A 16,106-nucleotide genomic window follows, 5' to 3' on the forward strand; every position below is an offset into this window, starting at 1 on the left:
CTGACTTCGGCCTAGTGGGACCCTGAGCCGGGAAACCAGCCACGCCATGCCCGACCTCTGACCTCCTGACCTGGGAGCCAACTCCTTTGGGACAGTTTGTCACACAGAGCAGAGCTGGCCCACAGGCCAAGGCGAGGCCGGAACAGGGTCCCCGGACGGTGGGGCCAGCTTCACTCTGGCACTCTCTGTGCAGGACGTGGGTCCACAGCCCGGGATGGTCCCAGCTAGCCTTCGCTCTCACTGTTGAGCGTGGACACTAAGCTCAGCGTGCTGCGTTCGTGACTCCTGCCATTCTCCTTCACTGCCCAGAGATGCGGGCACAGCATCCGAACCAGAATGGGCCCCCGCAGTGCTCCGTTAGCGGCCACAGCCAGCCCCGCGGCTCCGGGAGGCTGCGGCGCGAGGGCACGTGCAGTTCACCTCCGGCTGCACGGCCTCATGACGCCCAGCTCGGACAGCCCGGCTGCTCCTCTCCAGCCCCCTCACGGGGCCGCCGGGCTCGTGGGGCCGGGGTGGGGGGAGTCAGAGCCCCTGGAAGTTTGGCTGGAAGGGGGTGGGGGCCTTTGGCGCTGCAGAGGCTGGGGGGGCAGGGGGCAGGCGCACAGCGATCCCTCGATCCCTCGTCTTCAGGGAGAACAGAGACAGCCTTCAGTTTGCTTTAAAACTTCCAGAACCAGCGACTGTGCAGCTCACAGAGCTTCTGAATCTGTCTCTCCCGGGGACAGACAGGGAGACGCCCGCCCCTCCCAACCATTAAATGGGAAGAAAAAAACCCAAACCCAAGAAACACTAAGCTGCAGCCAGATTCTAGGGGGGTTGTGGGGGGGGGAATGCAGCCCCCCACCCCCCCTCTGCCGGGAAGGACTGTTCCTGGGTACACGGCGTGCAGAAGGAGAGACAGGGTATTGATGTCGACAGAGGAAAAAAATCCCAAACCAAACAGAGGGAGACAGAAGAGGGGCGAAGAGGCTCTGAGGTACCCGCACAACAAGCCACCCCTCACAAGGTCTGTGGACGGCCGCGGCAGTCACCTTGATCAACGCCCGTGCTGAGCGTGAGGCCGTGGCCCTGCACATCTCCAGGGGTAGCCCCTGCGCTCTAGTACCTGTTGTGAGACCCCCCCCCCCCAGAACAGGGACCCTCACCCAGGGGGACCGTGCCCCCAGGGGACGTCTGTGGTCCTCACAACTGGGGGTGCTCCTGGCACCGAGGGGGTGGGGCTGGGACCCTGCTGACCCTCCCACAGCGCCAGGGATGCCCTCCTGTGGAGACTGACCTGCCCAGATTGTCAGCAGCGCTGGGGGCAGGCGGGGGAGACCCTGTGCCAGACTCTAGAGAAACGTGCATGCGGCGAGGACAGCACAGTCTGGACATCAGGCCAGAAGGTCAGAGGGAGGGGCACGTGCCTCCATGTGTCCCCAGAAGCTGGGCTGGGACCACGCCACAGTGGGGACCTCCGAAGAGCCCCGGGAGTCGTGCTGGCATTTGAACTTCAATGCTAGGCAGACACAAAACCTCTTTAACCCCCCAGCCCTGGCCTCTGCCACCCACCTCTGAAGCCCGTCCGAGGCTCCAAGCACTGGGTCTCCCCACCCCCTGCCTGCAGCTTCTCCGGGGTCATGGTCACCCTGGCCTGGTGTGGGGCGGGCCGGCCACGTGAGGGCCTCCTCTGAGCCTTTGTGCATCTGTGACCTTTTGGTGGGGTGGGGGGCAGGGAAGCTCCAGTTGGGATTTTGCCAGGTAGATGTTTCCCAAGAGAAGCCATGGACCCCTTGGAAAACAGCGTCTCGTGACTCTCCCTGTCAGCCTGGTCCTTTTGTGCGTGGGCTAAATCGGTCCCCTGGGCGGCTATATTTAGAAAGGGCTGGGGACTCGGGAATGAATGAGGTGCCCACAAGTGAGGGAAAAACAGCGCTGCAGGGCACACGGGTGCTGCCGGGGGCTGAAAGCGTGGCGCCCAAGAATGAGCCGGCTTGTGGGCGCGGGCGGTGACCAAGGGTGACGATGTGGCTGATGCGGGAGCAGAAGAGAAGGCTCCTTCTGTCACCGGGGCGATGACTGCAGTCATGTGAGGGTTTGCAAGCCCGGATGGCTGGGCCGGGACACTGAGCACTCCTGCTCTTGGCTTCCAAGCACTGAGGAAATGCCGTCACCCAGGCCCCGTGAGGGGCAGGAAGGCGGGGGGTGAGGGGAGGGCAGACCCAGCCTTCCCACCTTGGTTCAGGCAGGTCGTTTCCCCTCCCTGCGCACGGACAAACTCCTACGTCCCCAACAAAGCCCTGGGAACATCATCCCCTCTGAGAAGGTGCCCAGACAGTCCGTGCAAGACCCCTTCTCGGGGTGTCCTCAGCTCCGTGGACGCTCCCTGGGCCCTTTATGCATTCCCTGTGGTCACTGTCACAAATGACCACCAACTTGGTGGCTTCAAACCACACACATATATTCTCTGACCATTTTGGAGGTCAGAAATCTGACATGAGCCTCCCGGGGCTAAAACCCCGGCGTGGGCAGGGCTAGTCCCCCCGGGGTCCCCAGGGAGACCGGGCTCCAGCCTCTTCCTGGCCCGCGGTCCCCCCCCCATCCTCACCGCCAGCAGCGCAGGGTCTGCCCATCTCTGGGACTCCCACCCTCTGCCTCCCCGTCGTGAGGGCCTCGTGAGGACGCCGGGGCCCCCGGGAACCCAGGGTCACCCCCTCCTCAGGGGCCGTGACTTGCCCGCCCCTGCAAGTTGCCCTGTGCACGGCAGGCATCATATTCACAGGTTCCAGGGACCAAGATGGGGGCTCCTGGGCACCTCAACTCCCCTCTGCTCTGCAGAAAGGGGCAGCCTGCCCAGGCACATGCCGATGAGGACGGGCCTCAGACCTGGGCCATCAGCGGCAGCTCCTTGCTCTCGGACGCTGGGTCGCTGGCCAACACCCAGCTCCTGAAGGCTGCACACTGTGTCACAGAGCATCTGTGAAGTCCCCAGGGATGTCCCACTCCACCTCTGCTGTGGCTGGAAAGTCCGGGGACAAAGCCGACCCAGAGGGGCTCTTTCTGAAGGGCTAGCTGTCACTAGGGGCAATTTGCATGTTAAAAAGGAAGAACAACAGAAACAAACAGCCAGTAGTGGGACGGGCTGAATAGTTTCAGACTCTCCTGGTGTGGGGGACACAGAGTCTACAGTGGGGTCTTGCTGGGGTGACTCTGTGGTCATCACAAGTGGGGGCTCCTGGCATTGAGCGGTGGGGCCAGGGATGCTGCTCAGCCCCCACAGTGCCCGGAATGCCCCGCAGGGAGGGCCCCAGCCCAGGGTCCGCAGTGCCGGAGAGGAGACCTAGTCTAGGGATATCCAACCCCACAGGGCAGCTTTCCCATGAAATCTGTGTTCAGTGTTGGTCCCACTGGGGTCAAAGGAGAAGCCCAGCTCCCGGTACCTGCTCCTGGTGCACACCATGAATCCTTGGTGTCCAGGCAGGTCAGAACTCCTGAGGGGCCCCAGATGCCCCTGCAGTGCAGACAGGAGGGTCTGGCGGGGGGGGGGGGCTCTCTCTGCACTACAGCAAAGCATCAGGATGCCTGCATGGAAGCCCCCACTTGGGTGCCAACCCATGTGGGTCTGGATGGACGTGTGACCCCCTAAACAGAGTAAAGGGACAGAGAAGTGAGAGACCCAGCCGGGAGGCCAGCTCCAGCCAGCGTGGGCAGAGGGCAGGGCTTGGTAAGGTCTCAGCCACGGGGCTGCTGGGTCGCACGCTCATCGGGGGCGTGGACAGGGAGCAAAGGAGCTGCGTCAGCCACGTGGTGCTAAGAGTGGGGTTTTGCTGTCTCTCATGGAACCTTCCAGAGAAGGACACCACCACAGGAGCCTTGGGCCCCAGCGACTGGGAGGGAGGCATCTCAGTGCCTGGGTGCCCACGGGTGGCCACGGCTGGCCGTGGGGTGCTGGTTGCCAGCGCTGGGTTTGTGGGAAACCTCTTCTGGGAGTGAGTTCATCTCCACTCCAGTGGCCTCTGCCCCAAGATGAGGTTTCGATGACCCGCACGGAATTTCTAACAATGAGATTGAGTGTCTGGTTCTGCTCACACTGACATCCCCTTTCTCAACCGTCCAAATTCCATTACGCCTTTTCTTGTTACTGCAGGAAGGCAGCCAAGCCCAGGGCTGCCCAGGGAGTGCCGAGTCTCCTGTGACTCTGGCTGGGAGGGGGACCGTGGCTGCTGGCGGCCTCGGTGCGCCAGCCCTCCAAGTCTCCGCAGGACCCCGGACACACAGGAAGTGGAGAACGCACAGAACGCATGAGCGTGATCTTGCGGGATCCGCACGGGGCTTCCACAGACGGCAGAGACTCCTGCATTTCTGTCCCCACCCGTGAGATCTTCCTTGCTGGCGTGGCCAGGGACGGCTGTGTTTAGGAAGCCCACATGGCAAGGCGCGGGGGGTAAGCCCCAGGAGGTGACAGCCGCCCCAGTGACCGGCAGCAGGCACCCCGGTGTACAGCCCCGCAGGGGCAAGGAAGTGAGCTCTGCTAGCACCCCGCGGGAGCTCAGGGGCAGGGGCTCCCCCGTCTCCAGGTGAAGCTGCAGGCTGACTGACACCTGGACGGTGGCCCTGTGGGACCCTGGGCGGAGGACCCAGTCGGGCTGCGCCCAGATTACTGACCGCGGAGACTGTGGGAGAACACATGCGTGGAGTTCATGGTCATTTGTTATGCAGCATCACTAAAGTGCCGAGGGGTGTGACTAGAGATACGACAGCAGGAACCCAGGCCTGGAGGAGGTGGTGGGGGCAGCCCGATGCGGCCACCAGGACGTCCCCCCACTTCATCCTACGATGTCACACCAACTGGGCCTTCTGCTCCTAAATGAATCTGACTATAAAAATGGTTTATACAGAATACAAAAATAGTGCAAAATCATAATAAGGTCTCCCTCCTGACCCCGAAGATCCCTGACGAAAATCACTGGTCTCGGAGGAAACAGCTCTGTGTCCTGTTTCGGGGCGCAAGCCCATGGCCACACAGAGCCGGGAGGGAGCCCCGGTGTGTCCGAGAAGGAACCAAGCCAGCGAATATGGAGATCCGCTGGGCAATCAATTCCAGGCCAAAGAGCCATCTGCAACAAAACGCTCCTCACTGGGCCGGGCTCTTGGCTGCATTCTAGAACAAACTGCCGGGTACGCCAGAGGACCTCTCTGTGACCAGCGCAGTGGCCAATGGCCAACCCAGCCCAATGGCCCGGGACTCCCCGCCTCACCAGACAGCTCGCCGGCCACACTCCTGCCTCCTCCCCTGCTGCACCCGAGCGTGGGGGCCCCGCCTGCGCCCACATGGGTCCCACGCCTGCACCGGGAGGGACACAGTCCCTTTCACGCCCACCACGCCAAGGCAGAGACCGGGATCCCATTCCGCGTCTGAGTGCTCACACCTGCTGTTTCAGGCATTTGGGAAGGCCTGTCCGCCATGCCCTTGGCATAGGCACACGATGCCGGAGCGCAAGAAAGCCCTGGCCGTGATTCTAGCACCGCGACCCCTCCACAGCATGCTGGGTCTTCCTCCTCTCTTCCCTACACTTCTTTTAGCAGCTTTAGAGACGTCAGCTCAGAAACCACACCATTCACCATTTAAAATATACAATTCGACATTTTTTGGTATGTTACATTGTCAGCTTTTTTAAGGTGCATACATACGGTAAGATGTATGTATAACACACTTGTTTTAACCATTTTTTTTTTTTTTTTTTGTCAAGGAGGCGCCACACCCACTGTGGGGCTCGAACTCATGACCCTGAGATCAAGAGTTGCAGGCTCCACTGACCGAGCCGGCCAGGCACCCCTCGTTTTAACCATTTTCAAGTGTGCAGTTCAGTGGCATTAAGTATATTCACAGTGTTGTGCAACCACAACCACCACACTCCATCTAGTTCCAGAACATTCCATCACCACAAAAGTGACCCCGTCCCCATCCCCAGGCCCGGCCCCCACGAGCCCCTTCCCGTCCGCGGATGAGCCTGTTCCGGACGTGTCACCCACGTGGACGCACACCCCGCGTGGCCTTCTGTGTCTGGCTCCCTCCCTGAGCGTCGTGGGCTCGGGGTCTGTCCCCGGGGCCGCACGTGGGGGCGCCTCGCTCCTGTCCGTGGCCACGGGACATGGCATGTTTGGTTCATCCGTTCATCGGTTGACGGCACTTGGGTTGTCTGCACCCTCTGGGTGCTGTGACCGCGTGTGCACACGTATCTGCAGGAGCACCCAGCTGCCCCCTTGGCTCTCCTCACCGAGCCCCCAGCGACCACCCCGTCCTGCCCCTCCCAGGGCCGTGCGGCGGGGCAAGTGGCTGTGCAGCCTCGGAGACCAGGGGCTGGCGAGCTTTCCACGTCTGCTTGGCCGGGCCGTGGATGCCCAGGTGTGTGGTCAAGCATTATTCCGGAGGTTTCCATGGGGCTGTTTCTGGATGAGACTGACATGTAAACCAGGGGGCTTTGTGAAGACAGGAGGAAGAGCTCTCAGGTCCACGACCCGACTTCACACGTGGAGGAAACACAAGAGAAACCCGAAGCTGGTAGGAGGAAGGAAGTGACAAACACAGAGCGGAGATAAACGAAGTAGAGACCAGAAACACGGAGCAAGCGTCCATGAGACCCCAAGCTGGCTCTTTGAAGGGACGGACAGCGCTGTGATCCGTCCGCTGGACTGATCGGGAACAGCAGGGAGGAGGCACACATCACAGGAGGGGGAACGAGGGTGACGTCACCACCAGCCGTCTGGAGCTGGACGGGTTTCGGGCGGGGGGGGGGGGGGCACCGACAACGGCCAACACCAGCACAGGCAGCAGCCGAGCCGGCCGGACGCACTTCCCGGACGCACACATGTGGGGCGCACCCCGCCCCGGCTCCAGCGCCCAGGGTTGTGCGTGTTAGATCTAGGGCCTCGCTTCATCTCTGCAACATTCTTGGGAAGCTGGGGATGTTATTTCCGTGGCAGAGATGAAAGGAATCCTCCGAACGCGACAGAGCCAGGGAGAGGCGGGCCTGGGGTCTGCACGTGGGTTTCCTGGCCGCGAGCCCCGAGCTCTTTCCACGGTGACACAATGCCCCGCGTGTCATGTGCACACCAAGCACTGTGGTTTGCTTGTTCCTTTTTTCTAAAAAACAACAGATTCCAAACTCATGAAGTAAGATAGAATGCTACATACCTTTTCCAGTTTTTCCAAAGAGCACCGCTTTCCCCCAAATGAGAAGGGAGAGACAGAGAGAGAGAGAGAGAGAGAGAGAGAGAGAGAGAGAGAGAGAGAGAGAGAGAGAGAGGAGAGCGGTTCAACAGCTTTGCCATAACCATCTCCCGCTTTTCTCAGGGATATACTTCGCTGTCGCCAAAAATGTGGCGTGTGAACTGGAACCGGCTGCGTCCTCCAGAGAAATTGGGGGGGTCTGGAGAGTCTGCTTTACTCTCTACAACCGACCCTGTGTGGACAGACACCCGTGTTTCCCGGGGGGGCAGGGGGGTTCGAGTGTTCCTCTGAAACTTGCACTATCCCATTCCGGAGCACGACAGGCCGGTCCATCCGACACACCAGTATCAGAAAAACAAAACACTCAGAGACCGAGCCTTGAAACGTAACGCTCAGTGTTTTTCCATGCCTGGTTTTCTACTTTGCTGGAAGCCACGTGCCGCGACCGAAGAGGGAGCGGTGGAAAATGCAGACTTGGGGCAAAGCAATTAACCTCGAGTGGAGGAGGTGACAGGTATATGGGCGCAGGAAGGCACGGGATCTGAGGCTGGCCGCTGAGGGCCAGGGGGTCCACAGGAAGGCCAGGAAGTCCCGAGATCACATGGGGGTGGGCCCCAGGCTGTTGGAGCTGTTTGGAGCTGTTGTTTTCCAGGGAACGGGACCCCTGCTCCAGGTGGAACCCTGGACAGAGCTGAATCTCTCTCTGATACAGGACACCCCTGGCAGGACAGACCCTGGGGGCCACTGTGTCCAGCTGTCGGGTGACCCTGAGACTGAGTACAAGCCTACACCCCGTGCTGCCCCAGCTGCCATGAGAATGCACCATGGGGGGGCACCCCTTCCCTGCTTCCCAGCACAGCCACGAGGGAGAGGCGAGTGGTCCGTCCAGCTGCATCGCTGTGGCCAGCACCGGCCTATGTGTGTCTGAGGAAGCTCCAGGCTACGGAGGCCAGGCAGACGCCTTGGTCCGGGCCCCCAAGGGGGCCCCTGCAGCCGCTGAGGACCCACCACACTTTGAAAAGCCGGCAGCCAGACCCTCAAGTTTGGGGTGGGGGGAGTGGCACTGGTCCTTGGGGCTGATTCTGCTGTGGGCTTGCCCTGCGGGGGGGGGGGGGGTGTTCAACAGAAGCCCCTGCCCCTGGGCCAACGCAGGCCAGGCTGTTTCCGTCTGGCTCCCAAGATCTCCCATGCTCTTGAGAGCCGGCCCCGCTTCCTTTGCAAAATTACTAGCTTTTCCACAAACCAACACGGTTTTTTCCACTTACATAAAGGGTCTCGCCTCTGCTCCCACTCCTGGGCCACACGAGCCTTTCTCAGCCACCCTGGGCCCTGGGGGCTAGCATCACAGGCCCGGGCGTGGCGGGCTGATATTGGGGTGGAAACCTCCTACACCACAGCCCAGGCGGGAAGGTCCAGTCAAAGCTCTGGGAGGCTCCAGCGTCTCAGACACAGGAAGGAGGCGGCTGGGTGGTTTTCTCTAAAGCAGGTTTCTCCCAGGGCACTGGGGACCCCGGGGTGGACCATTCTCTGCTGGGAGTCCTGAGCACCATGGGGTACTGGGCAGCATCCCCGGCCCCCACCCACTCCACGCCAGGAGCACTCGCTGGAGTTGAAACAACCAAAAATGTCCCTAGACGTCACCAATGTCCCCTGGGGAGCAGAATCTCCCCCAGGTGAGACCCCTGGGTCAGGGGGTTCCACTGACCCCCAGGAGACTGCGTTCTGTAACCAGCTGACTCCTGAGCTCCCAGGATGCTGCACACACTTCACTACACACACTGAGTGGGGGTGACTCACAGACCCTGGGGTCGCCCTGGTTTGTCCCCTCTGACGCCTGGGGGTTTACTCTGGTGTCCAGCGTGAGCAGGGGTCAGACTCCATTGCTTTTTCAAATAATGCAGGGTCTCCCTCATGGCCTAGACATTTGGAGCCGGGTCATTCTCTGTGGGGGCGTCCTGGGCACAGTGGGGGCTGAACAGCATCCCCGGCCCTCACCCACTCAATGCCAAGAACACCCCCCTTCGTAACGACCACAGATGTCCCCAGATATGGCCCCGTGCCCCTCGGGGGCAGAACCAGCCCTGGTGAGATCCCTCTTTTAGCCCTCCCTAAGGGCTAAAAGGATCCCTCCCTCCTTTAAGGGAGGGCTGAGAGAGCCATAGTGGGGGACAGAGACTCTGCCAGCTGGGCCGGAGCAGGGTGAAGGTGGGAGGTGGCTCGGGGTGGGCCCCTCCCTGAGGGCTGGGCCTCGGGCAAGTCTGCACTGAGCTCCCGTGCTGAGCACCGCACTGTCTGCAGCTTCCTCTTTCTCAAATTTGCCTAATTGCTAAAATTCATGTGTAACCACAGTCGATTCTCCGGCGGGGCTTGGGGGGATTTCTGTCATCCTCGGACACGTGCAGAGCAATGACAAATCTGTCGCTGACCCGGTTCCCAGATGTGTGGGATGAGGCGCTCAGCTTGGGCCAGGACCCCTGAGGGTCCCTCAGTCCCGAGTGCCACAGTGTTTGCCGTTTGTGCTGCCGGTGGCCGTCTACGTCGGTCCAAGTGCAGCGCGGCGGGGCCGGCTGGTGTTCCCCAGCACGGAAGGCTACCACGCAACTCCCGGAGGAAGGACGCATGTTAGACACGCCGAGTTCAGCGGCACTCATGGCGCTGTTGGCTGTGAGCGCAGCGTTAACGAGCTGACCCTATGTTAAGTAAGGTGTCTTTAAACAGAAGCTCGAGTAGCACAAGGTCAAGGTCACGTACGTACTGGCTGACGGAGATGTGACCAGAAGCTCACGGGAGCCGAACCCGGCATGGCCCCAGGAGCCGCCCTTCATGCCCGCTAATGCAGCGTCCACGGCGACTTCACGGGACAAAACCACCTCTGCTGACAAGAATCCACTGCAGACGTGCATATAAATACAGAAACATGAATATATTACATAGAACTGCCCACTACTGGATGCTTAGGTTGCTCCCGATCGTTTTCTCTTCTTAAATAAATTTACCATGAAAATCTATGCACATAAAACGGATATCCACGCACGTGGAGTCTGTGTATGCCTCTCCTTTTCCCCTGAAGACAAATCCTGGTGTATATCCTGAGTTCAAAGGTACAGGGGGCTTTACCCAACTCCCCCTTCAAAAAAGCTGCGAGAAGGTCCCATCAGAGCCGCGGGAACTCTGAGCCATCACCCCGCCAACATGGCCAGGAAGCCACGGGGGGTGGGGTCGGCCACCTTGTGTTTTCCCACTCTCTTGCTGAGTGCACGTCAAGTGTGGTACCCGTGCCGCTGGCCCCTGCCTCGGCATCCCCACCGCCCCGGGAGGCATCCCAGCGCCTCCTCCCAGAGTGCATCACTACCCTCTTTTCCGTTATTTTTACAATTTTCATTATCACTAGCCCGGCTCTCGCTCCTCAAGTAACAGAAAAGAGGGTAGATTCTGACTGCCGGATGAGATGTTTAAATAAGAAGGAAGAACTGCCTAGAAGATTCTGGAAGGTTCTAGAAGATAGCCAGCCAGCATCCGTTCGGAGGCTTTGAGAGGTCAGTCTGTCTGGCCTGAGGGGCAGTGAGGGGGGCTTGAGCACATCCCGGCTCTGGACACCTGCCCGCTCACTCTGTGAGCCTTGAAGGCCTGTCTGAGACACGGGAGCCCCGTGGCATCGCTCTCAGGCTGCTGTGAGGACAGCACCAGGCAAACGCAGGGCACTTAACCCACAGCAATAGTGAAAAGAATCATATAACGCATATATTATAGAGAGCCGCGTGGAAGTAAATCCAAACTGCTGGAAGTGGGAGTGGGGGCTCCCAGGGTCGGGGCCGACTCGCCTGGGTCAAGTTGAAAGGTTACAGGGCTGCAGCCGGCTGCCGCTGAGGGGCTGTGCGGGGTCACACCTCTCCAGGGCTCACAAAGAGTTATAAGATGATTTTCTCTTCTTTCTTCTACCCTCCTGGGAAAGGTGTCAGGGCTGCTTTTGCAGAACGGGCGGGGCAGGGCCCCTGATGCCCCTGGAGACACGTTGCCTGTGGCTTGCCTGCTAGATGGGAGGGAGGAACATTCCAGAATGCCTGGCTAATTGTGCTTTAACATAAGCAAGGCCCTTCTTTATATGCAGGAGTGGGCAGAGGCTTCCACACCTCAGCATGTGTGCACACGTGTGTGTGTGTGTGTGTGTGTGTGTGTGTGTGGGTGTGTGCATGTGTGGAGGGGGTCGTGGTTCGGGGGGGGTCTCACCTGGGGTGATCCTGCCCTCAGGCACACCGGGCCGTGTCTGGGGACATCTGTGTCTGTCATGAGTGGGAAGTCTGGGCACAGAGCATGTGGGGCCCTGGGATGCTGCGCAGCCCCCACAGTGCCCGGGATGCCCCTCCCCAGAGAATGACCTGGCCTGTGTGGGGTACACCGGTCTAGGTCACTTTGCAGCCATGGATGCAAGCGGACGCTGCTGCCCTCCGTGACCACATGGACCCCAGCCCCTGGTCTGCGGCTTCACCTCCAGGTGCCGCTGCCTCAGCCCCCGAGGCCAGCGCCTCTCCTAGAAGGACTACAAACAGGTTGTCTTCTACCCTTCTCCTTGGTAGATCTCGGAAATGCTGAGCAAATCGCCCAGCACAGGAAGCTGCCCCGGGCAGCGAAACGAACGGGAAGTGCTTCTTCTTGATTGTGCCCAGCTCTTCTGGGGAGCCAGCGGGCAATCCCCTGCCTGGGCACCTCTCAGAAGTGTCTCTGTGTTCTATTTCTCCGAACGAAACCGGGCTCATGGCTACCATTCACGGCCCCGCCCACTCAGGGCCTGGCAATAAAATCCAGCAGGTTTGGAGGGTTCAGATCAAGCCTGACCATCAGGCACCAAACACCCCAGAGCAGCTACTCTCCTGCCCTGGGCTCTTGGTCTGTTCTCGGTCCAAAAGCAGGGTCCCAACCTGTCACAGCTGCAGGGAGGTCCACTCACTGCTCATTGTTTTCTTTCTTTGTGACCAATAAATAAGCATTATTTATGTTCAGTTGGAAGCGAGCCTTACTTTCAGTATCTACAACGGCGTCTTCCCCACCCCCGCACTACTGACATCAGTGGACTCACTCTCTGGGGGGGTGTCCCGGGCGCTAGGGGGGTGCTGAGCAGCATCCCTGGCCCCACCCCCTCCACACCAGGAGCACCAAGTCATGACAATCACAGATGTTCCCAGACATGGCTCCATGTCCCCGGGGGGGCAGGGCCCCCCCACCCCTTTCCACTGAGAACAACCACTCTAGGATTATGGAGTGTATGTCTCTGAATCACTTCACTGTCTTCATTTTAAGGAGGAATTTTTAATGTAACTGTCGACTTATTTTTTAAATTTTTATTTGCATTGAGATAATGGACATACAGCACCCCGTATTCGGCAACACCATCACCAAGGTAACCGTCAGCTGATCTGAACATTTCTACCCACCCTCCCCCCTTCCCTGGTCTGAGAAGGATGAGAGGCATTTACACAAGTGCATCCAACACACATGCACATACACACAAGTGCACGATGTGCACACGGATGCACATACATGCACGTGCACACGCACACGCGGATGCACATACGTGTACGCGCGCACACGCGCATGTACACAAGTGCACACGGATGCACATACATGCACGTGCACACGCACGCACACAGACGCACACGCACACGGATGCACATACGTGCACGCGCGCACACAGCGTGCGCACGTGCATGTACACACACGCACATACACACAAGCGCACACAGGTGTGCACACGGATGCACATACATGCATGTGCACACACACGTACACACACACACATACACGGATGCACATACGCGCATGCACACATGCGCACACACACACAAGTGCACACGGACGCACATACATGCACGTGCACACACGCATGCACACAGCACAGCACCAGTCACGGAGAAATGCAGGCAGGCGGTGCTGGTGTGGGGGGTGGCAGGATGAAACCACAGGTCACAGAGTGGGGAGGGCGGTTCTGTGCAGGGGCTGTTCTGCGCTCATCTTAAGGATGGGTAGTTCTCAGCAAGACGAAAATAATGTCTGTTGGTTGTAATGGGGCGGAGATTGTCCCCCAAATTCACGTTCTCCTGGAAGCTCACCACATGGTCTTATTTGGAAAAAGGGTCTTTGCCAATCCTTTGCCAATCCACGTCATCCAGGGCGGGCCTCAAATCCCACAACCGGTGTCTTTCTCAGAGAGTGCAGGCGGGTCTGATTCTCAGACACAGGGAGAGGCCATGGGGCCATGGAGGCCTACCCTGTGGGGGTGCTTAGAGCCCTGAGGAGCTGGAGGAGGCAGGACGGACCCTCTAAAGGGAGCGAGGCTCTACAATACCTTGATTTGGGACTTCTAGCTTTTCGAACATGAGAGCATAATTTCTGTTCTAAGCCACCAAGTTTGGGTCATTTGTTACAGCCGCCCCAGGAAAAGAATACCTTGGTCATTAAAAAAAAAAAAAAGAAAAGAAAAGAAAAGAAAAAGAATTGGCTGTAGGTGTTTTGTCTCTCTGAAGCTGTGACATTTCAGGACCCCAAGTGAGAAGGGAACCCCTCTCCCTGTTGGACCGACAGACTCAGGGCACTTGCGGAAATGCAGAAAATGTATGCCTCACCCCCCTGCCCCAGCACAAGTCCCCTACCTCTGGGTGGTTTGCACGGGAGGAAGGGTCTACCAGTTCCTTCCATCAGGACAAAATCCATCAAAAGTACAGACATCTAGGATTAGGAACGAGGAATGCAGGGATCCCAAACCTCGGCATCACCTGGGGGCTTCACGATACACGGATGCCGCATCCTGCCCCAGAGAACGTGATGCAGTTGGCCTGGATGTACCCCGCGGCCTCCAGTCCCAGCTGACTCCCCAGCGAGGCCGACAGCGGGACCCCTGAGTGAGACCAGTGCTACAACCCACAGGAAAGTGAGGCCTGGAGGTCCGGGAGGTCCGATGTGTTCGGTGCTCCTGGATGATGAGGGTGGGGAATACGTGCAAATGTTTAATGACAGTAAGAAACAGAAATAAACAAAAAAATCAGATTCCTGCCCTAAGGGAACTTTGTGTGTGTGTGTGTGGGGGGATTTTAAAGATACACAAACAGGGCGCCTGGGTGGCTCAGTTGGTTAAGCGACTGCCTTCGGCTCGGGTCATGGTCCTGGAGTCCCGGGATGGAGTCCCGCATCGGGCTCCCTGCTCGGCAGGGAGTCTGCTTCTCCCTCTGACCCTCCCCCCTCTCACGTGCTCTCTCTCTCAAATAAATAAATAAAATCTTTAAAAAAAAGATACACAAACAGCTGAATAAAGTGTGTGAATAAAGTGCTAAGTTATAAATACACTTTTTTTCCGTAAAAGGCCAGATAGTAAATATTTTTGGTTTTGTGTGACACATGGTCTCTATTGCAACGACTCAACCCAGTTGCCTCGGTAAATAACATCTAATGCGCGTGCTGTGTGCTAATAAAACTTTATTTGCAATGACCGGCAGAGGGCCAGATTTGGTTTCCCGGCTGCAATTTGCAGAACCCTGACCTACAGGGAGGAACAGATTCTGAAGTTAAGGAACGGCAGCTCCTCATAAGGTTAAAATGGAGTTTCTATCTCACCCAGAAATTCTATTCCTAGGTATCTATCCCAAAGAAATTAAAACATGCATCCAAACAAAAACGTGTGCCCTTAATGTTCACAGGAGCATTCTCCATAATAGGCAAAGCACAGAAGCAACCTAAATGTCCATCAGCCAGTGAATGGATAAATAAAACACGCACACATATACATACATGCATACAATGGAATGTCACTTGGCCACGAACAGGAGTGAGGCGCCCACATGTGTGGCCCCGGGGATGGACCCAGAGCCCACGATGCTCAGGGAGGGAGCCAGACACAGAAGGGCACACTGGGTGTGAGTCCACGTGGGTGACACCTCCAGAACAGACTCATCTGCGGACGGGAAGGGGCTCGTTGGGGCCGGGGGCTGGGGGAGGGAGGAATGGGGTATAGGGTTATTTTAGGGATGATGAAAGTATTCTGGAATCAAATAATGGTGATATAATTGCACAACCTTGTGAATGGATCAAAAACACTGAACTGGATACTTTAAATGGGTGAATTTCTGGCAGGTGAATGATATCTCAATTTTCTTAATGAAAGGAATTAAGTAGGGAGGCCTCCTAGAGTAGACAGCATCCATGCACAGAGTGCAAGGGTGGAGTGTTGGAGAGCCATGGGAGGCCCAGGCGGGGCTGGTGCCTGGAGTTCGGGCCGGGACGTGGGGACGTGGGTGGTCAGAGTGAGGAGATGGGGGGCGGTGGCTGTGTGGAGAGTCTGGGCCTCTCACTGGGGCACAGAAGGAAGCTTCCACACCGGCAGTGGTGTGTCCTGGGTGGAAGGGACTAGACCAGGGCCTCATTTTGACTCTGGAGGTCCCTCCCCATGAAAAAATACTAAACATACTTTATGACCACACTGGTGTAAAGATAAATATGATCCAGTCTGGAGTATTCCATTCACAATTTCTTCTGATTTAAAAGGAAATTGAAGCACCCTTGGGCTTCACGGACAGGCAGAGCTGCAGACCAGGTGGGACAAGGGGGTTCAATGCCCCAAGAAGATGCCCCAAGGGGCGTGGACCTCAGCTGTGATGGGCGGGAGAGGGATGTGAGTGGCTGGGAGCATGGGGGAGGGACTGAGGATGATGGAGGTCCAGGGGGGCCCCTCTGCTCCCAAACCAAAGAGCAGGGTTGGGGGGAAGGGAAAAGCAGGGCCTGAGATCCGGTAACCGGGGGATGTCTGCTCTCTCAAGCAGCAGCAAGGCCAAGGCCAGACACATCCTTCTGTCTATGCAGTCACTGCGGCTGGAGAAGCAAAGCCTGGCCTGCAAGCGCACAGGCGCCTTCA

The 16,106-nt window shown here is 58.3% G+C and overlaps 1 protein-coding gene across 3 annotated transcripts in view; it reads right to left on the reverse strand.

Moving 5' to 3' along the window:
* Positions 1–16,106, reverse strand: part of GNG7 (G protein subunit gamma 7) — a 120,400-nt gene that overhangs the window by 21,232 nt on the left and 83,062 nt on the right. The window contains exon 1 of one of the 3 annotated variants that reach the window (XM_027582600.2): positions 7,175–7,440. The exons of the other annotated variants lie outside the window; for them this stretch is intronic. The gene's annotated coding sequence lies outside the window, so the exon portion shown is untranslated. Of the gene's footprint in view, positions 1–7,174; positions 7,441–16,106 lie in introns of those variants that run through there. 3 annotated transcript variants of the gene reach the window in all.

This window comes from Zalophus californianus, chromosome 1 (assembly GCF_009762305.2).
Source record: "Zalophus californianus isolate mZalCal1 chromosome 1, mZalCal1.pri.v2, whole genome shotgun sequence".
Classification (NCBI taxonomy): domain Eukaryota; kingdom Metazoa; phylum Chordata; class Mammalia; order Carnivora; family Otariidae; genus Zalophus; species Zalophus californianus.